The sequence below is a fragment of the Dama dama genome, chromosome 9, assembly GCF_033118175.1.
Source record: "Dama dama isolate Ldn47 chromosome 9, ASM3311817v1, whole genome shotgun sequence".
In the NCBI taxonomy this organism is placed as follows: Eukaryota; Metazoa; Chordata; class Mammalia; order Artiodactyla; family Cervidae; genus Dama; species Dama dama.
In genome coordinates this window covers 88,822,272-88,844,215 of record NC_083689.1, presented here as the reverse complement: position 1 = coordinate 88,844,215, position 21,944 = coordinate 88,822,272, and positions in this window count along the sequence as shown.

Genomic DNA, 21,944 nt, shown 5'->3' with positions numbered 1-21,944 from the left:
GACCTTTTCCAGTCCTGTGGCCACTGCTGGTTTTCCAAATTTGCTGGCATATTGAGAGCAGCACTTTCACAGCATCATCTTTCAGGATTTGAAATAGCTCAGTGGGAATTCCATCACATCCACTAGCTTTGTTCATAGTGATGCTTTCTAAGGCCCACTTGACTTCACATTCCAGGATGTCTGGCTCTAGGTGAGTGATCACACCATTGTGATTATCTGGCTTGTGAAGATCTTTTTTGCACAGTTCTTCTGTGTATTCTTGTCACCTCTTCTTAATATCTTCTGCTTCTGTTAGGTCCCTACCATTTCTGTCCTTTATTGAGCCCATTTTTGCATGAAATGTTCCCTTGATATCTCTAATTTTCTTGAAGAGATCTCTAGTCTTTCCCATTCTGTTGTTTTCCTCTGTTTCTTTGCATTGATCACCGAGGAAGGCTTTCTTATCTCTCCTGACTATTCTTTGGAACTCTGCATTCAAATGGGAGTATCTTTCCTTTTCTCCTTTGCTTTTTGCTTCTCTTCTTTTCACAGCTCTTTGTAAGGCCTCCTCAGACAACCATTTTGCCTTTTTGCATTTTTTTTCCCATGGGGATGGTCTTGATCCTTGTCTCCTGTACAGAGCATAGTGAATTTGATCTTTGTTATGTTGTTGGGTGTATCAGTAGTTTACTCCTTTTTACAGCTAAGCAATATCTCACTGGGCATACTATACTCATTGGACATATTGCATTCATGTGAACACTCTACACATTATTTATCCTTTTACTAGCTGAAGGCTATTTGAATCATTTTTGGTGTATTATTTCTTGACTCCAGGGACTGGATTCATGGTTACCCAGGGTGTTGTATAATGTGGATTGTTTGTGAATGGTTATTGTATTATACTGGTCATTGTGTTCAGTTATTTGCCTCCAGAGGTTAAATGTGTAACCTGATGTTAAATACTGTGTGGCATTAAACTAGGTAAAACTTACATAGCCAAATGTATAGAAAAACACGCATGTTCACAGTCATTTGGAAGTTGTGTTTGTGTGTGCTCAGTTGCTCAGTCATGTCTGGCTCTTGTAACCCCATGGACTGTAACCTACCAGACTCCTCTGTCCATAGAATTTTCCAGGAAAGAATATTAGAGTGAGTTGCCATTTCCTACTCCAGGGAATTTTCCCGACCCAGGCATCGAACTCACAACTCTTGGTCTCCTGCATTGGCAGGCACATTCTTTACCACTGCGCCACCTGGGAAGCCCATTTTGAAAGTTGTCCTTCAGCTAATTTAGTTTTAGTGAATACAGTAGGAGAGACTCACTAGAGATGGTGATAATTAGCATGTGTGAATTTACACGTGTATAGTCGATTATCCAGCTTTCTATTTGAGCATCTGTACTTCCTGGAACCATGACTTGTTTCTAAATATTTCTTCCATAATTTTTGAAAGATTGTCCTTAGCTATGCAAGGTCCAGGTGAGCTGAATTCCCACGTGCTGGATACAGGATGACTACTTGACATCACTGGTTTAGGGGTGTCACTTGTGAAGATTCAGTCATTCCAGATCCAGGTCTATACTGTCAACCCTCAAGGAGTTTAAACTGAACCCTTTCTTGTTTGGTCCCCTCTTGTTCATCTCTTGCTTGTATCCTGAAAAGCTGATAACTGGACTGTACAGAGTAGGTGCTGAGTTCAGGCACAGAGTGTCTGAGCCTGTGGGCATATGCGTGTGTATTAAGTCGCTTCAGTTGTGTCCGACTCTCTGTGACCCCATGGACTGTAACCTGCCAGGCTCCTCTGTCCATGGGATTCTCCAGGCAAGAATACTGGAACAGGTTGCCATTTCCTTCTCCAGAGGATCTTCCTGACCCAGGGATCAAACCCATGTCTCTGCACTGTAGGCAGACTCTTTACCACTGATCCAACAGGGAAGCCTGTGGGCATATCTTAATATATGCCTCAGAGTTCCACGGCCAAATGTCAGTTATTTGTGAATTATTTCTTAAAGCTTATTTATGTGTTTAAAACATTTCTAGGCCTCTCGTAGCTTTTTGAAAGCTGTCTTGTCAAGGGTGGCCATCCCAGTAATAAGACAGGAAGGGGAGAGGTGAACAGATGTTCAGAGACTGACTAGGTGTGTTTTCTGGGTGTGGTTTGGGGCAGAGAAGAGGACGATCTTTGCTGTAAAAAGTGATAACAGCATTGGGATGGAACAAGTGCTGTTTCTAACCCTAGTTCTCTTGCTAAAGCCAGCAGTTTTTCTAACTTAAAATTGTATCCAGTTGCTGCCCATGAGACTTCGCATGTCATCTTTAGTTTCAGTTCTATTAATCAGCGTAACCTCTGGCAAATGACTCTAGAAACAAAAGTTCCATTTTCCTGGTCAACAAAAGAAATATTTAGTAAAGTAGACACTCAGAATTTACTTTGGATAAATTCTTAAGTAAAGGTTATGGAGGTTATAAATCAAGGCGTGAAGATGGCACATTTTAGCTTTGTTAAAGCTCTCTGAGACCTTGAGAAAAGGTCTACATTATTTGTACCACAGTTTTCTTACAAAAGAGTAAAAAAGTAAACATGCTACTATTTATGATTTTAAGATTCCCCCAGCAAGAAGCACTTTCTAAGCCCTAAGCTTTGCTATTTTAGATTTCTTTCATTAGTCATGCCAAATTGTAAAAACTACAGTTTCCTGCTTAAGTTAATTAAAACACACCTAAGATTCATGTTTTCTAGTGCACTTTGAAGATTTTGAGAAAGTGTCCATTTCCCCCAAATAAGCTAATTTGCAGCCATTTATTCAAGTAAGATAATTCAGAAGTGCACACTCATACCTTTGGTCATCTCTGCTGCAGTTGTGTTTAGTAAACATGTCACGCTACGAAGTACTGGCCTATGATCATTGTCGTACCGGCGACTTCCAGTCATTCTCCCATTAAGAAAAGATCACCTTCCTGCTTTGTGCTACAAATAACCTGGTGCTGCCTCAGTACCAAGATTGTGATTTCTAATGAAAATGAAGCTCCTGATAGTAAAAAGAGAAAAGAAAAGAAATATTTTTAAATGACCATCAATTCCATGATCGTGGATTAAGCCAGTAGAGCTTTTTCTCTTCCAGGTCCTGTCTTTTAAAATGAGATTCTATTTAAGAGTGTTATAGTAGTGTAATATAAACCAGTGGCTCTGGCTTTCTAAACTTTGGGTCTTTCTCCTGTAAAGCAGCGTAAGTGTGTGCCTTATAATGTGGGGATAATGACATCTCAAGGCCTGCCCTGCTTTCACAAGGAAGGAAAGTCCCAGAATGGGGTTGACTCAGCACTACCTGACCAGGCTGCTTAATGCAGGATGAATGCCATTGCCCCTAGGAATTAAATGCAGAGGTGCCTGGAGCTTGTGTAAAGTTCTCTATGCCATTTGAAAAAGGAACTCCGAGAAAAGATAGGCTGATTTTTAATTTTAATGTTTTACTCATCGGTTTAAGTACATTTATGGTTTGCTTTGCAAAATGTCAACAGACATCCCAAGTGGATAACATTTAAAAAAGATTGAATTTCCTATATTTACTCTAATATCTCAAAAATGTGGTCATCAATGCATACAGGTTCATTGGTTAAGACAACCCATTCAAATGATTCTTACAAAAATCCAGCAACACTTTTTTTGTCATTTTTCCATATTGTCCCAAATTCTCACTGATTGGAATTTCAGCAAGGTAGATCTAATGATTGCATTCCAGGCCTGATGCATTTAGGAAGGGCTCCAGATAGAGTTCTTATTACAAGGTAACTAAAGGACCCTCTCAGAAGGAATCGTTACCTAACAGTATTAGGTAACAATTAGGTATTAGGTAACAATATTCATTTTGTATTACAAATAACATTATATGTTTGTATAGTATACTCTCAACAATTGACAAAATAAATGATCTTATTTCATTTGAGTTATTTCACAAGTTAATAAGATCGGTTGGTGATAACAATTATCTTTATTTTATAGGAAGAGATATTTCAGAAATATTGAAAACAGATCACTTTGTATAGAGTGCTTTCTTTGTGTGAGACAATCTTCTAGGAGCTTCACATATTTTAATTCATTTGATCTACATAGCAACTGTAGGAAGTGGAAATTATTGTCAGGAAACTGTAGAGGTGCAGAGAGATAAAGTAGCCTGCCCAGGGTTATTCAGTGAGCGAGCAGTGGAGTCAGATGAGAACCCACCTGCATGGGTGTGCATGTGCCCAGCAAAAATACTGCAGTGTGCTGCCGATTCCTCCTCCAGGGGGTCTTCCTAACCCAGGGATTGGGCCCATGTCGCTTGTGTCTCCTGCATTGCGGGAGGATTCTTTTCCATTGAACCACCGGGGAAGCCCAAGAATCCACCTCAGTTCAGTTCAGTTCAGTCACTCAGTTGTGTCCGACTCTTTGCAACCCCATGGACTATAGCACGCAAGGCTTCCCAGTTCGTCACCAACTCCTGGAGCTTGCTCAAATTCATGTCCATCGAGTTGGTGATGCCATCCAACCATCTCATTCTCTGTTGTCCACTTCTCCTCCCGCCTTCAATCTTTCCCAGCATCAGGGTCTTTTCCAATGAGTCAGTTCTTCACAGGTGGCCAAAGTATTGGAGTTTCAGCTTCAGCATCAGTCCTTCCAATGAATATTTAGGACTGATCTCCTTCAGGATGGACTGATTGGATCTCCTTGCAGTCCAAGGGACTCTCAAGAGCCTTCTCCAACACCACACTCCAAAAGCATCAATTCTTCAGCACTCAGTTTTCTTTATGGTCCAACTCTTGCATCCATACATGACTACTGGAAAAACCATAGTTTTGACTAGATGGACCTTTGTTAGCAAAGTAATGTCTCTGCTTTTTAATATGCTGTCTAGGTTGGTCATAGCTTTTCTTCTAAGGGTTCTTTTCTTTTCTGCTCCTTGAAAGAAAAGAATCCACCTAACCTAGGTCTAGACAAAAGTGCTGAACCATCACACCTCTCTGCCTAGCCAAGCTTTAGCAACTTGCCCCAGGAGATTTGGCCACTGTTGGATCCTACGTGGGTCTTCATACTCCCATCAGAGTGCCTTTCCATGTTGCATTTGGTTGTAACTTCTCTTACTATTTTTACCTTATTCCATAGTGCAGTTTACTTACTAGCGTATGTATTTCTCATTTTTCCTGACTTTGAAGGTTAGCTTCCTTTGTGCAAGAAAAAGAAAATGACTCCTTTTATTATTTCCTACATTGTCTGGGAGGTAGCTCAGTGGTAAAGAACCCTCTTGTAATACAGGAGATACAAGTTCAGTTTCTGGGTATGGAAGGTCCCCTGAAGTAGAAAATTGCAACGCTCTCCAGTATTCCTGCCTAGAAAATTTCACAGACAGAGGAGTCTGGCTGGATACAGTCCCTGGGGTTGCAAAGAGTCAGACCTGACTGAGCATGTATGCGCCTTGTCTGGAATTTCTTCTAAGATAAGAGGGAGCCAGTTAAAATGTATTGAACTGAGTCAAAGTTGTGGATCTTCTTGAATATTTTAGGCCTTAAATTTGCAAGTGGAATTTTGATAACATGAAGGTAATTGACAATGGGAAGGGGACAGTGATTAAAACAGGGGAAAAGGAAGAGGATTGATATGATAGGAAAAAATGAGATAACAATGCTTATACAGTCCTAACTACATGCTAGACACTTTTCATGGACCATCCCATTTACTCCTCAGAACATTCTATTATTATCTGTTTGTTTGTTTTTTTTAATGAATGAGAAGACTGAGGCACAGAGATTATGTGACCAACCCATAAATACAGGTATCTGTGAGTATGTGTGTATGTAAAAGAGGGAGAAAGAAAATGTTAGAGATTGTTTACCTTATCCCCCACACCAACAACTCCCAAAGGTTTTTCTGGCATTGTTATTTGATTTCCATCAGATATTTCCTATCTTAAATGGCCTCTCCTACTGACTTTTTCTCCTCCAGTCCAGTCTGGGCATGACACCACAATTGTCTTCCTAAAATATGCACCCTATCCTTCTCTTCCTCACTTACAGCTTATGTGGCCTGGTACACGATAGCCTTCTTTTACATTTTCATCATAATTTCTGCCTCTTCTCCCAGACCTTTTATTATGATTATATTTTTAAACACTCTTTTGTCCCTGGTTGGACCACATACTTTAGTGTTCTTGTGACTTTATCCACTTGTTCTCTCCACCTGGAATGCTGTTGGTTCCCCTCTTTTTTACCTGAAGAATTATACTCATCCTAAAGGATAAAATTCAAATGATTTTCTTGATGAAGCCTTTCATGATCCTACAGATAGAATTAATGTATCACTCTATTAATATATACTTTAATGTAATGAAGACCATAATGGTATCACATCACTGACTTAATGGACACGAGTTTGAGCAAACTCCAGGAGAGAGTGAAGGACAGGGAAGCCTGGGGTGCTGCAGTCCATGGGGTCACAAGGATTCAGACATGACTTAGCAACTGAACAACAAAAAAACCCTTCAATATTGTATCCTTAGAGCACCTTTTCCCCTCTTCTGGTTTATTCAAGAGTTCTTTGGGTTTATAGAGTCTCCAGAGAAGTTCCCTGGGCACTCTGGGCCCTGAACCCCTGGGACAAATGCAGCATTGCTTCCTGTCGCCACACTGGGTTCCACAGAGTTCTGAGTGAGGCTGCTACTTTTCTTAAAAAAAAAAAAAAAAAATTGGGGTCTAGTTGATTTATTATGTTTTGTTGGTTTTGGGTGCATAGCAGTGAAGCAGTTACACATATACATATGTCCACTCTTTTAGATTCTTTTCCCATAGAGGTCATTGCAGAGCACTGAGGAGCGTCCCCTGATCTGCAGAGCAGCTCCTTACTGGTTATGTAGTTTATATATGTGCATGTGCTCAGCTGCTCAGTCGTGTCCGACTCTTTGTGACCCCATGGACTGTAGCCTGCCAGACTCCTCTGTCCATGCACTTATCCAGACAAGAATCCTGGAGTGGGTTGCCATTCCCTTCTCTAGGGGATCTTCCCGACCCAGGGATTGAGCCCACATCTCTTGCATCTCCTGCATTGGCAGGTGGGTTCTTTACCAACTGCACCACCTGGGAAGCCTTATTTTGTATATAAAATATATCAATATATTGATATATATATATATATATCTATGTCAAACCTTTGCATGAGGAGGTTTTCCCCAGGAATCTGAAACAGACGCCCATCCTTGGAGTTCATGCATCATGTAAGGACCTCCTGTAGGTATACTACCTGCAACCCCACTGCCCCAGTGTGTTCCCCATCTCAGAATCCACTGTCCTATAGTCAACTTCTGAGATCAGCAGTCTTCCCTTCCCCTGGCTCCAGACAAAAGATTCATTCCCCTCCTTTCTCTGACAATAGAGCTTACTTGTTAATAGAATGATCCAGACCATAAAAATGCAAATGTCTGTTTAGATTAGGGGAAGCTCACAGCATCTTCTTGCTAAAGGGGTGACGACAAAGCACCACTTTGATTTTCATCAGCTCTTCCCCTTAGTTCAGTCTTCAGAGGCGCCCAGTTTAAAAACCAAAAATGCCGGAACTTATCCAGAAGTGAGAGCTGCTCTTTTTTTTTCCTTAAAGAAATATTTTTTACTGAAGGATAATTGCTTGACAATATTGTGTTGTTTTCTGCCATACTTCAACATGAACCAGCTATAGGTATACAGATGTCCTTTCCCCTTACCCCATCCCAGCCCTCTAGGTTGTCACAGAGCTCTGGTTTTTAGCTCTCTGAGTCATGCAGCAAATTCCCACTGGCTATGTGTTTTATATATGGTGATAGGTATGTCTCTCTCAATTCATCCCACCCTCTCCTTCTGGCTTTATGTCCACGAGTCTGTTCTCTATGTCTGTGTCTCCATTGCTGCCCTGCAAATAAGCTCATCACTACCATCTTTCTAAATTCCATATACATGCATTAGTATGCAATATTTGTTTTTTTCTTTCTGTCTTACTTCACTCTGTATAATAAACTCTAGGTTCATCCACCTCATTAGAATTGACTCAGTTGCTTTCCTTTTTATGGCTGAGTAATATTCCATTGTGTAAATGTATTACAGCTTCTTTATCCATTCATCTGTCGATGGACATCTAGGTTGCTTCCATGTCCTGGCTGTTGTAAATAGTGTTGCAATGAACATTGGGTTATGTGTATCTTTTCAATTGTTTTCTCAGGTTATATGCCCAGTAGTGGTATTGTTGGATCGTATGGTAGTTTTATTCCTAGTTTCTTAAGGAATCTACATTTGGTCATCTAGAGTGGCTGTATCCGGAGAAGGCACTGGCAACCCACTCCAGTACTCTTGCCTGGAAAATCCCATGGATGGAGGAGCCTGGTAGGCTGCAGTCCATGGGGTCGCTAAGAGTCGGACACGACTGAGCAACTTCACTTTCACTTTTCACTTTCATGCATTGGAGAAGGAAATGGCAACCCACTCCAGTGTTCTTGCCTGGAGAATCCCAGGGATGGGGGAGCCTAGTGGGCTGCCGTCTGTGGGGTCGCACAGAGTCCGACACGACTGAAGCGACTTAGCAGCAGCAGCAGTGGCTGAATCAATTCACATTCCCACCAGGAGTGCAAGAGTGTTCCCTTTTCTCTACCCCCTCTCCAGCATTTATTGTTCGTATATTTTTTGATGATGGCCATTCTGACCAGGGTGAGGTGATATCTTATTGTAGTTTTAATTTGCATTTCTCTAATAATGAGGGATGATTGAGCATCTTTTCATGTATTTATTAGTTATCTGTATGTCTTCTTTGGAGCAATGTCTGTTTAGGTCTTCTGCCCACTTTTTGATTGAGTTGTTTGGGTTTTGTTTTTGGTATTGAGTTGCATGAGCTGCTTGTGTATTTTGGAGATTAATCCTCTGTCAGTTGTTTCATTTACTATTGTTTCCTCCCATTCTGTGACCCGCCTCCTAGAGTGATGGAAATAAATACAAAAATAAACAAGTGGGACCTAATTAAACTTAGGTTTTGCATAGCAAAGGAAAAACTATAAACAAGGTGAAAAGATGGCCCTCAGCACTGCTCTTTTTAAAGGAGTCACTTGCTAGACATTTTACAGTTATGCTGCCATCATTCAAACATTAAAAAAATCCTTCAGGTTTTCAGAGCCTGTAACCTGATCTTTTTTATTCCCAATGAGAGCAAATATTTATACTTTGAAATGGATTTGATTTTGGAAGGAGACCAAAGTTATTTGGCTTAATTTTATGAATAAAATCAGTGTGAAAGGCTGCTTTTTGGTCCAAAAGAAGGTGAAACCATAAAGTAATGACATTGATTTTGTGTGTCTCACCAAGTCCCAAAGGAATTTCCAAATCCAGTGTGAGCAATGGGTATCAGGTAAATAAGTATGTAGTTTCCACATGTGACTATGGTGAGAAAGACAAATATGACTGTGGTGAAATGACAAATCCGAGTACAAATATACTGGGGTATTTGTGATCGATCCGTCTTATTACTGTCTCTGAAGGTATGGCTTGGATCTTCTGTCCAAAATTCTTGCTAAAAATATCTCTCAGTAGACTGGCGCTTCTCAAATTCAACGTGGACATGAATTCTCTAAAGTTGAAAGGCAAATTCATGAAGTGTGGATGGGGCCTGAGACTAAGCATTTCTAAGCAGCTCCCGGATGCTGAGCCAGAGACTTTTCTCTGAATGTCACTGCCCTAGGTTCTCTAAACAGTCCTGGCAAGCCAGTTAAATCTTGGTTTGCGTGAATATTGCTACACACATTAAACTACAATGTTCCTTAGTAAAATATTTATTTTGTACTTGTGAACTTTGCCTCAAAACAGAGCATTTCTGAGTACTTTGTCAATGAAGAAGCAGCAAACACCCTGATGTTTGTAAGCAGCAAACATCCTTAGATTGGATGCTTTTGTTACTCAGAACATTAGCAGGAGGACTTCCCTGGTGGTGCAGTGGATAAGAATCCGCCTGCCAATGCAGATGATACGGGTTCAGTTTCTGGTGTAGGAAGATTCTGCATGCCACAGAACAACTAAGCCTATATGTCCCAACTACTGAACCCGTGCCTCAGCGCATGTACTGCAGCTAGAAAGCCCACACGCCTAGAACCTTGCTCTGCCATAAGAGAAGCCGCCACAATGAGAAGACTGCATATCACAATGAAGAGTAGCCCTCCCTGCCAAACTTGCCGCAACTATAGAAAGCCCTCATGAAGCAACAAAGACCCAGAGCAGCCAATAATAAATAAATAAGTAAAATTATATATATATATATGAAGGACAGAGCAGGAGTTTCTATGGAAAAAAGTAATTTAAGTGTTCAACCTTATTACTTATTACGTGGCAGATATTATCACATGAGAAAAAGCAAGGTCCCCTTTGATATATTGAAAATTTTATTTCTGATTTCACAATGTTTGAAACTGAGGTAACGAAACTTCTCTTCTTGGCTAGCTAAAAACAAAATCCTATGTCACAGCTAAAATGTAAACAGCTAAGATGTAATTGGAGGACTAACTTTCAAAGCTTCAAAAGCACAGCTGTGAAACATAACTTTGGAGTGTAATAAAGCCAAATAGCTTTGCATGCTAATAATGATATTATAAATAAAGATGAGAATGATTTTGTTAGAATATTTGAGTATTTAAATACCTTTGCTAAGGCTACCTGTTTAACTGAAAATTTAAGTTACCTACCATTTATGTGCCTATTGAATGCCTGCTACGTGTATCTTGCTAGGAATTAGTGATAACAGAGATGAATGTAACATTGTCGTTTTTCAAAGGGTTATTTTCTGTTACATAATATTTCCTTTTAGTTAATTTTTTAGATTACAAATAAAAATTGGAAAAATATTAGAAAATACAGAAAGATATGAAAAGTAGTATATGTTATTAAAAATTCAACCACTGTTAACATTTCTATGTTGTCTTTTAAACTTCCCTTGAACTACTTCTAAGAATTATCATTTCTCACATCTTTTGTTTTTTAAAGGTCTTTTTTTTTTTTTTTTTGATGTGGACCATTTTTAAAGTCTTGGATTGAATTTGTTACAATATTGCTTCTGTTTTATGTTTTGGTTTTTTGGCCGTGAGTCATGTGGGATATTAGCTCTGCAATCAGGGATCAAACCCACACCCCTTGCATTCGATGGCCAAGTCTTAACCACTGGACCACCAGGGAAGTCCCTATTTTTCACATCTTTATGTACTTTATCATTTTTTACCTGTGTAAGTAAATCTTGTGGGCCAGGGTCAAGGTAGATTTCAGGTGCATTTTTACACCTATATTGGCCTGGGCTAAATTTCAGAAACCCACAATAATTATACACATGATATGTGTGTGTTTGTTTGTGTATTAAGGTGGGGAACGGGAATTTTCTCTGGGGTGAGCTCTTGCTTAATATTTGAAGTCCCCTTCAGAGTAGAGTCAGGAACTAGAGAAGCTGGAATTCCATCTAACTCTGTAGGTATTAGTAGGCCAATGACTACTGATCGGGTTTATATCCCCAGAGATACTCATGTGCACATTGTGTTTTGCTTTCTCAATTTTGTAAAAAAAATTTTGTTGTTGTTGTTCAGCTCCTAATTCATGTCTGACTCTGAGACCCCATGGACTGTAGCATGCCAGGCTTCCCTGTCCTTCACTGTCTCCTAGAGTTTGCCCAAGTTCATGTCCATTGGTCAATGATGCTATCCAAACATCTCATCCTTTACAGCCCTCTTGTCCTGCCTTCAGTCTTTCCCAGCATCAGGGTCTTTTCCAATGAGATTGCTTCTCACATCAGGTAACCAAAGTATTAGAGCTTCAGCATAAGTCCTTCCAATGAGTATTCAGGGTTGATTTCCTTTAGGATTGACTGGTATGGTCTCCTTGCTGTCCAAGGGACTCTCAAGAGTCTTCTGCACCATAATTTGAAAGCATCAATTCTTTGGTGCTCAGCCTTCTTTATGGTTCAACTCTTACATCTGTACATAATAACCAGAAAGACCATCTACATGGAACTTTGTAGTCAAAGTGATGTCTTTGCTTTTTAATATGCTGTCTAGGTTTGTCATAGCTTTCCTTCCAAGAAGCAAGGACCTTCTAATCTCATGGCTGCAGTCACCATCCACAGTGATTCTGGAGCCCAAGAAGAGAAAATCTTTCACTGTTTCCACTTTTCCCCCTCTTATTTGCCATGAAGTAATGGGACCAGAGGCCATGATCTTTGCATTTTGAATGTTGAATTTTAAGCCAGCTTCTTCATTCACCTCTTTCACCTTCATCAAGAGGCTCTTTAGTTCCTCTTTGCTTTCTGCCATTAGAGTGGTATCATCTGCATATCTGAGGTTATTGATATTTCTCCCGGCAATCTTGATTTCAGCTTGTAACTCATCCTGACAGGCATTTTGCATGATGTACTCTGCATATAAGTTAAATAAGCAGGGTGACAATATACAGCCTTGACGTATTCCTCTCCCAGTTTTGAACTAGTTTTTTGTTCCATGTCCGATTCTAACAGTTGCCTCTTGACTTGCACACAGGTTTCTCAGGGGACAGGTAAGATGGTCTGGTAGTCCCATTTCTTTAAGAATTTCCCACAGTTTGCTGTGGTCCACCCAGTCAAAGCTTTAGCATAGTCAATGAAGCAGAAATAGATGTTTTTCTGGAATTCCATTGCTTTTTCTATGATCCAACAAATGTTGGCAATTTGATCTCTGGTTCTTCTGCCTTTTCTAAACCCAGCTTGTATATCTGGAAGTTCTCGATTCAAGTACTGCTGAAGCCTAGCTTGAAGGATTTTGAGCATATCCTCACTAGTACAGGAAATGAACACAACTATTTGGTAGATTGAACATTCTTTAGCATTGCCCTTCTTTGGACCGGGATGAAAGCTGATCTTTTCCAGTCCCGTGACCACTGCTAGGTTTTCCAAATTTGCTGACATACTGAGTGTAGCACTTTAACAGCATCATATTTTAGGATTTTAAATAACTTAGCTGGAATTCCATCACCTCCACTAGCTTTGTTTGTAATACTGCTTCCTAAGTCCCACTTGACTTCACGGAAACTCCAGGATGTCTGGCTCTAGGTGAGTGACCACACCATCGTGGTTATCCCAGTTATGAAGACCTTTTTTGTATAATTTTTCTGTGTATTCTTGCCACCTCTTTTTAATCTCTTCTGCCTCTGTTAGATCCTTACTGTTTTTATCTTTTATCATGCCCATCCTTGCATGAAATGTTCCTTTCATATTTCTGATTTTCTTGAAGAGAACTCTAGTCTTTCCCATTCTATTATTTTCCTCTATTTCTTTGCATTGCTCATTGAGGAAACCCTTCTGATCTCTCCTTGAGAGAGATAACCAATAAATTTTTGGGGTTGTAATAATTTTAGAATGAGTGTGACTGGTTCTTACTAAAATCTGTTGCATATTTGTATTATCTGTAAAATAAGGTACATGAACTGTGTGTTCTTAATTTTTTTGAAGTTCTGAGATTTGAAAGCTTGTGGCTGTTTTCTTTATTCACATCTTGCATGTAAATAGATCTACTCTGTTTAATACCTTTATTGAGAATAATTTAATTTTCAAAAGAAATCAAAGTATCTTTTATTAGCAACAAATAGAAAATCTATTGATTCCTTTAGCCTTTTTCTGGTCATTATGGCATTAATTTCTCTGATGCTATCAAGGAGAAGAGAAATGTCCCAAATACTTTTCATCTAGGAAATATTTTAAAAATTACTTTCTGAGGTTCAGAGGATTTGGGGGAGAGGTAAAAACTGCAGTTTATTCAGGGACCTTCTGGACCTCTCTTCTGTCTGCCTGCTGGGCTGACGTAACGAAGGTGACAGCCTAAATGTAGGCACACATGGTACATTGATAGGACCCACCAAAAAACCGCATTATATTGAAATACCTGTGGGAACTATCCCACATAATCATGGCTTCTGGGGAAAGAATGCAAGGAGAGCATATGCAAGATGGTGGCGTAGAAGGACGTGCGCTCATCTTCTCCTGAGAGAACTCCAAGTTTACAACTCGCTGCTGAACAAGCATGGATAGGAGAATGTTGGATCCCACCAAAAAAAGATACCCGATATCCAAGGGCAAAGGAGAAACCCCAGCAAGACAGTAGGAGGGGTAAAATCACGTCTAGAATTAAACTGATACCTGCCATAGATGCTCGGAGGGCTCAAACAAAACCTTGTGGGCACCAGGACCCAGAGACCCCACAGAGAATGAGCCACACCTGCGTTTGAGTCTCCTGCAGATTACGGGTCATCTGTGGCCTGCTGCAGGGGGAGGGGCTCTGGGTGCAGCTACCTGGGTCACACAGCCTCTTGGAGGAGGTTGTCATTAACCCCACCATAGAGCTGCTGGGCAGACAACCCACAAAGTGCAGAACAATTATACCAAAGAAATTCTCACACTGTTAAGAGAGTTCTAGGGCCCACAACAGATTTCCCAACCTGAGGTTCTGGCAAAGGGATTGACTTTGGAGGCCAGTGGATTTGATTACAGAACTTACACAGGACTGGGGAAACAGATTCTTAGAGGACACAAACAAAACCTTGTGTGCACTAGGACCCAAGGAGAAAGGAGCAGTGACCTCACAAGAGACTGACCCAGACCTGCCTGTGAGGGTCCAGGAGTCTCTGGTGGAGGCGTGGATTGGCAGTGGCCTACTAGAGGGTCGGGGGAACTGAGTGTGGCTGTGCGTGGTCAGGACCTTCTGAAGGAGGTCGCATTATCTTCATCACCTCCACCATAGTTTGGTCTCAGGTCAAACAACAGGGAGGGAACACAGCCCCACCCACCAACAGAAAATTGGATTAAAGATTTACTGAGCACTGGCCCTGCCCATCAAAACAAGACCCAGCTTCCCCCTGTCAGTCCCTCCCATCAGGAAGCTTCCATAAACCTCTTATCCTTCTCCATCAGAGGGCAGACAGAATAAAAACCACAGCCACAGAAAAGTAATCAAACTGATCACAAGGACCACAGTTCAGTTCAGTTCAGTCGCTCAGTCGTGTCCGACTCTTTGCGACCCCAAGAATCACAGCATGCCAGGCCTCCCTGTCCATCACCAGCTCCCGAAGTTTACTCAAACTCATGCCCATCGAGTCGGTGATTCCATCCAGCCATCTCATCCTCTGTCGTCCCCTTCTCCTCCTGCCCCCAATCCCTCCCAGCATCAGGGTCTTTTCCAATGAGTCAACTCTTTGCATGAGGTGGCCAAAGTATTGGAGTTTCAGCTTCAGCATCAGCCCATCCAATGAACACCCAGGACTGATCTCCTTCAGGATGGACTGATTGGATCTCCTTGCAGTCCAAGGGACTCTCAAGAGTCTTCTCCAACACCACAGTTCAAAAGCATCAATTCTTCGGCGCTCAGCTTTCTTTATAGTCCAACTCTCATATCCATACACGATCACTGGAAAAACCATAGCCTTTACCAGATGGACCTTTGTTGGCAAAGTAATGTCTTTCTGTTTTTGAATATGCTATCTAGGGAGAACATAGGCAAAACACTCTCTGACATAAATCACAGCAGGATCTTCTATGACCCACATCCCAGAATATTGGAAATAAAAGCAAAACTAAACAAATGGGACCTAATGAAACTTAAAAGCTTTTGCACTACAAAGGAAACTATAAGTAAGGTGAAAAGACAGCCCTCAGATTGGGAGAAAATAATAGCAAATGAAGAAACAGACAAAGGATTAATCTCAAAATTATACGAGCAACTCCTGAAGCTCAATTCCAGAAAAATAAATGACCCAATCAAAAAATGGGCCAAAGAACTAAACAGACATTTCTCCAAAGAAGACATACAGATGGCTAACAAACACATGAAAAGATGCTCAACATCACTCATCATCAGAGAAATGCAAATCAAAACCACAATGAGGTACCATTACACGCCAGTCAGGATGGCTGCTATCCAAAAGTCTACAAGCAATAAATGCTGGAGAGGGTGTGGAGAAAAGGGAACCCTCTTACACTGTTGGTGGGAATGCAAACTAGTACAGCCACTATGGAAAACAGTGTGGAGATTTCTTAAAAAATTGGAAATAGAACTGCCATATGACCCAGCAATCCCAGTCCTGGGCATACACACTGAGGAAACCAGATCTGAAAGAGACACGTGCATCCCAATGTTCATCGCAGCCCTGTTTATAATAGCCAGGACATGGAAGCAACCTAGATGCCCATCAGCAGACGAATGGATAAGGAAGCTGTGGTACATATACACCATGGAATATTACTCAGCCGTTAAAAAGAATTCATTTGAACTAGTCCTAATGAGATGGATGAAGCTGGAGCCCCTTATACAGAGTGAAGTAAGCCAGAAAGATAAAGAACATTACAGCATACTAACACATATATATGGAATTTAGAAAGACGGTAACGATAACCCTATATGCAAAACAGAAAAAGAGACACAGAAATACAGAACAGACTTTTGAACTCTGTGGGAGAAGGTGAGGGTGGGATGTTTCGAAAGAACAGCATGTATATTATCTGTGGTGAAACAGATCACCAGCCCAGGTGGGATGCATGAGACAAGTGCTCGAGCCTGGTGCACTGGGAAGACCCAGAGGAATCGGGTGGAGAGGGAGGTGGGAGGGGGGATCGGGATGTGGAATGTGTGTAACTCTATGGCTGATTCATATCAATGTATGACAAAACCCACTGGAAAAAAAAATAAAATAAAAAAATAAAAATACGAAAAAAAAAAAAAAAAAAGAATATGCTATTTAGGTTGGTCAAAACTTTCCTTCCAAGGAGTAAACATCTTTTAATTTCATGGCTGCAGTCACCATCTGCAGTGATTTTGGAGCCCCCCAAAATAAAGTCTGACACTGTTTCCACTGTCTCCCCATCTATTTGCCATGAGGTGATGGGACCAGATGCCATGATCTTAGTTTTCTGAATGTTGAGCTTTAAGCCAACTTTTTCACTCTCCTCTTTCACTTTCATCAAGAGGCTCTTTAGTTCCTCTTCACTCTCAGCCATAAGGGTGGTGTCATCTGCATACCTGTGGTTCCTGTCTAACTCAATGAAACTATGAGCCATGCCGTGTAGGGCCACCCAAAACAGATGGGTTGTGGTGGAGAGTTCTGACAAAACGTGGTCCACTGGAGAAGGAAATGGCAAACCACTTAAGTCTTCCTGCCTTGAGAACCCCATGAACAGTATGAAAAAGTAAAGAGATAGGACACTGAAAGATGAACTCCCCAGGTCAGTAGGTGCCCAGTATGCTACTGGAGATCAGTGGAGAAATAACTCCAGAAAGAATGAAGAGAGAGAGCCAAAACAAAAACAACACCCAGTTGTGGATGTGACTGGGGTTGGAAGTAAAGTCTGATGCTATAAAGAGCAATATTGCATACGAACCTGGAATGTTAGGTCCATGAATCAAGGTAAATTGGAAGTGGTCAGACAGGAGATGGCAAGAATGAACATAGACATTTTATGAATCAGCAAACTAAAATGGACTGGAATGGGTGAATTTAATCCAGATGACAATTATATCTACTACTGTGGGCAGGAATCTACTAGAAGAATGAGAGTAGCCCTCATAGTCAACAAAGGAGTCTGAAATGCAGTACCTGGGTGCACTCTCAAAAATGACGGAATGATCTCTGTTGGTTTCCAAGGTAAACCATTCAATGTCACAGTAATCCAAGTCTGTGCCCCAACCAGTAATGCTGAAGAAGCTGAAATTGAATGGTTCTATGAAGACCTACTTCCAGATGTTCAAGCTGGCCTTAGAAAAGGCAGAGGAAGCAGAGATCAAATTGCCAATATATGCTGGATCATTGAAAAAGCAAGAGAGTTCCAGAAAAACATCTATTTCTGCTTTATTGACTATGCCAAAATCTTTGACTGTGTGGATCACAATAAACTGTGGAAAATTCTGAAAGAGATGGGCATAACAGACCACATGACCTGCCTCTTGAGAAACCTGTATGCAGGTCAGGAAGCAACAGTTAGAACTGGACATGGAACAACAGACTGGTTCCAAATAGGAAAAGGAGTACATCAAGGCTGTATATTGTCACCCTGCTTATTTAACTTATATGCAGAGTACATCATGAGAAACGCTGGGCTGAAAGAAGCACAAGCTGGAATCAGGATTGCTGGGAGAAATATCAATAACCTCAGATATGCAGATGACACCACCCTTATGGCAGACAGTGAAGAGGAACTAAAAAGCCTCTTGATGAAAGTGAAAGAGGAGAGTGAAAAAGTTGGCTTAAAACTCAACAATCAAATAATGAAGATCATGGCATCTGGTCCCATCACTTCATTACAAATAGATGGGGACACAATGGAAACAGTAGCTGACTTTATTTTTTTTGGCTCCAAAATCACTGCAGATGGTGATTGCAGCCATGAAATTAAAAGATGCTTGCTCCTTGGGAAAAAAGCTATGACCAACCTAGATAAAAGCAGAGACATTATTTTGCCAACACAACTCAAAGCTATGGTTTTTCCAGTAGTCATGTATGGATGTGAGAGTTGGACTATAAAGAAAGCTGAGTGCTGAAGAATTGATGCTTTTGAACTGTGGTGCTGGAGATGACTCTTGAGAGTCCCTTGGATTGCAAGGAGATCAAACCAGTCAATCCTAAAGGAAATCAATCCTGAATATTTATTGAAAGGACTGATACTGAAGCTGAAACCCCAATACTTTGGCCACCTGCTTCTAGAACTCATGAAGAACTGACTCATTGAAAAAGACTCTGATGCTGGGAAGGATTGAAGACACGAGGAGATGGAGATGACAGAGGATGAGATGGTTGGATGGCATCGCCGACTTGATGGACGTGAGTTGAGTAAGCTCCGGGAGTTGGTGATGGACAGGGAGGCCTGGTGTGCTGCAGTTCATGGGGTTGCAAAGCATCAGCCATGACTCAGGGACTGAACTGAACTCTGGGGAAAGGTTAATGAGTCACTTACGTGTTTTCATGTTTAGGTAGAGGCTGATGCTCAAGTAACTAATCAACTGAAAAACTGGCTTAATGGAATATAGTAGAATAAGTTATTAAGAAAATATTAGCCTAAACAACATGAAGTTGCTGATATTTAGACATCTTGAACTAAGAAAATGACAGTTTTGTGATTTTAAGCTAATATGTAGATAGTCTAGAACTTTTCTTTTTTTAAAGAAATTTATCTTATTGAAGTATTCCCATGAGAAAAATGGTATTTCGTTATCCACCCCTAGAAGATGAATCTAGGATTGTATTTCTAAAAACCTTAATTGTCTTTATTGGCTTCTCTTACTGGGTTTTCTTGTTTTGTGTTTTAAAATCACTAATGCCCTATAGCAGGGAGAGACAAAAGCTGATGCTTTAAGTCGAATTACTGAGGGCCTCCCTCACAGCTCGGATGGTAAAGAATTCACCTGCAATGCAGGAGACTGGGTTTGATCCTTGGGTTGGGATGATCCCCTGGGAAAGGGAATACCTACCCACTCCAGTATTCTTGCCTGGAGAATTCTGTGGACAGAGAAGCCTGGTGGGCTGCAGTCCACCGGGTCCAAAAAAGTAGGACACGGTTGAGTGACTAAAACTTTCACTTTTTCACTTTTCTTAGGGGAATACAGATTTTCCTGGTCCTAGTGGAGACTGCCCCAGAATAAAGAGAAAGGTCATGTAGGTATGATTTGTGAGAGAGGACCTGGGCTGCCCTGCCACACGTGGCCGATGAAGGGGCAGGACCTCTCAGGCAGTAGGGAGAAGATGCTTAGGTTTTGGGGTCTTAGGGGACCGTGGAGAAAGGTCTCCATGCCCAGGCCTTCAAAATTGCACTTGAATAAATGATATGGGCCTGGTGAACAGAATGCACTCAAGGCTTGTGGTCTTTCCTCACATTTTCCAGATCATACTCTTATATGGCTCTAGGAAGAACTTCTAAAACAAGATTGAGTTTGCCAAGCAGCAATGATCACCACTATATCACAAATATATAAGATTCAGTTTGAAGTTTCCCTCAACTTTGGCAGGTATGGTGTTCTATAGACAGAATTCTGAGACTACTGACTCATGATCTGATTATATGACCACCATGAATAAAATATCAGGCCATAATGTGTTTGAATTTTTCACTGACTTTTCTTAATCATAGTATCTGGTTTTTGTGGCTCACATATGATGAAACATTTTCTTAAACCCCAACTGGAATACCTAGGATGGCAGAGAGTTTGTTCCTTCCAGATAGGAGAAGTAGTCTGGGAAACTGGCCAACATACTGACATTTCATGGACATTTTTACTTTTTTGTTTTTACAACAATGGGCAGAATATTTATTATTGTTCTAATGTTTTAGGAGATCTAAGAAATATAGCAGTCAGTCACACTGACTCGGTTTCCCCATCTGGTTCTCCCTGAATGTGGTGGTACAGGCAGTTTTTTGTTACCCCTGTTCATTTTCCAAACTTTTAAATTTTATTGTCATAAAAGGTAGTTCCATATGTGGTTATGACTTAGGGGACATCCTGAAGGAGTCTGGGCAAAGAGATGTCTCCTACTGTTTCCTTGAACTCTACCTTAAGTGATTCATGTCTATATGTTGAAAAAAAAAAAAAAAAAAAAATATATATATATATATATATATATATATATATATTTACTGCTGTTATCCTCTCTAAACAACTTACTGTGAATAATTTTTATCAGAATTCCTTATTCCTATTGATTGAACAGATTTGATCAATATTAAAAAATGTTCAAGGCAGTCAGCAAAGGAAAGAAGAGAGAAGATATGGAAAGGAAAAGAGGGAGAGAGGTATATCATGTTACCTTACTGTGTAAATGTTTCAATCACCTATATTAGAGACCTCATGAGTTTTCTGTCCTCAAAAGAAACTTAAGACTCATGCTATAACCAATTTGCAAGTATGGCATGAGGTAATGGTGGGATATTGTTTTCCTGCTACTATATGAACTCTTTTATTAGACTTTAAAAAGAGTTTTTCTTTGGTTGTAAAGATGGGGAATCACATTTGGTATAAAATATCTCTAGAGTAGTTACTAATAACTTAAACATGCTTAGAGTCCCTTGGACTGCAAGGAGATCCAACCAGTCCATCCTAAAGGCGATCAGTCCTGGGTGTTCATTGGAAGGACTGATGCTGAAGCTGAAACTCCAATACTTTGGCCACCTGATTATAAGAGCTGACTCATTAGAAAAGACCCTGATGCTGGGAAAGATTGAGGGCAGGAGAAGAAGGGGAGATAGAGGATGAGATGATTGGATGGCATCACCGACCCAATGGACATGGGTTTGTGTGGATTCCAGGAGTTGGTGATGGACAGAGAGGCCTGGCATGCTGTAGTTCACAGGGTCACAAAGAGTCGGACATGACTGAGTGACTGAACTGAACTTAACTGAAAGATGCTTAGCTTCATCTTTCAATATTTGCATGATGAATATATGCACAGAATTCAGCAAACAACAAAAAACCCCAAACAGAACTCCCCAAGCCCCACCTAAACACAGCTTAAATGGTAGGCACCTAATTTTCCTCCTGTTTCAAGATCCTAAGTATGAGGCTCCAGAGTCGGTTTAATACTTCAGGAATATTAGGGTTCTGAGTTGGTATTCTGTGACTTGCTTGCCTTCCCCTATGGTCATGATATGGCTGCAGCAGCCCCAAGCTTCGGGTCCTCATGAGAGCATTTAACAGCAGGAAAAAGGAGGGGTTTCTTTTTTTTTTTTTTAATCATCAGGGGAGAAGAGCTTTCTCAGATAACTCTTGGAAGACTTCTCTTGCCATCTTGTTAGCTGGCACTGGGTCAATATCCTCTGCCCTAGTGAGAGGGTAGCCAGGATGGGGAGAATCTACTATTTTTAGTCTGTATTTGTTAACAAAAAAGAGGAAGATGGGGAAAGATCTCAGATAAATACTATTTAGATCCATTCTTCGTTTCTACCAAATGTGTTTC